General features: G+C 33.6%; 1 pseudogene; it reads right to left on the bottom strand.

The window, feature by feature from the left end:
* Positions 1-603: 603 nt before the first annotated feature.
* LOC123326250 lies at positions 604-700 on the bottom strand (annotated as a pseudogene).
* Positions 701-1015: the final 315 nt, after the last annotated feature.

Raw genomic sequence — 1015 nt, 5'->3', positions numbered from 1 at the left:
TAACTATTGTAGAATAAACCTAATCTTTCATTCTTACAGTCTTATATATTCCCCTCCTAACCTCATCTCTTACAACTAGCATTTCTTCCTTGAATATGATGTGGCCATATTGTCATCAAAAACACACATTTTCTGAGCACCTACCCTCCTGTGGGGACACAAAAGCTATGAGACATGGCATAACACCTAGAAGCTACAGTGAATGAAAAAGTAATTCAAAACAAGGTAATAGAGACTCAAAGATGACTCAGATGATGAGCAATCCATGATGTATAAAAGGCTCAGAGAAATAGTTCCTAGTCAGGTCAGGCTTGAACTGGCCCTGAAAGAAGGAGCAGAGATACTCGAATGGAAAGGAAGAGAGAAAATATTCCGTGGGTGACTTCTTGATTTAAAAAGTTGGCTTTATGTATTCATAGATCATTCTTTTGTTGTTCTAAAGAATAAGGCTCTTCTTTATTTTTTTAAGTTTTTGGTTTAATTCCAGTTAGTTAACATACAGCGTAATATTAGTTTCAGTTGTACAATATAGTGATTCAAAACTTCCATGCATCACCCAGTGCTCATCACAAGTGCACATCTTCATCCCCATCACCTATTTAAAAAAATATGGAATGCTTCACGAATTTGTGTGTCATCCTGGTGCAGGGGCCATGCTCATCTTTTCTGTATCATTCAAATTTCAGTGTATGTGCTGCACATTCATAGATAGTTCCATTCAAAAAGACTTTTCAAAATTCCCTCTGAAGGACAAAAAAAGAGTCACATATTTGTGTACATTAAGAGGCAAAATTTTAAAACTTCTTTATATTAATTTTCTGAACATTAAGAAACATAAGCAGAGTAATTATTCTTGGCAGATCTTTACATATTTTAATCCCTTTCTTAGCTATAGCAGACTCTAGAACTGTCACAAATATTTTTCTGAAGAATTTATTTTTATTTAGACAGTCCTATTATTTTTAATTTTGCCCTAAAGTTCCTTGCAATCTTCTTAAAAGTTAAATTTTTGTTT

This window comes from Neomonachus schauinslandi, chromosome 11 (genome assembly GCF_002201575.2).
Source record: "Neomonachus schauinslandi chromosome 11, ASM220157v2, whole genome shotgun sequence".
Lineage (NCBI taxonomy): Eukaryota > Metazoa > Chordata > Mammalia > Carnivora > Phocidae > Neomonachus > Neomonachus schauinslandi.
Note: the sequence above shows the minus strand (reverse complement) of the source record. Positions and strands in the feature narration are given on the sequence as shown.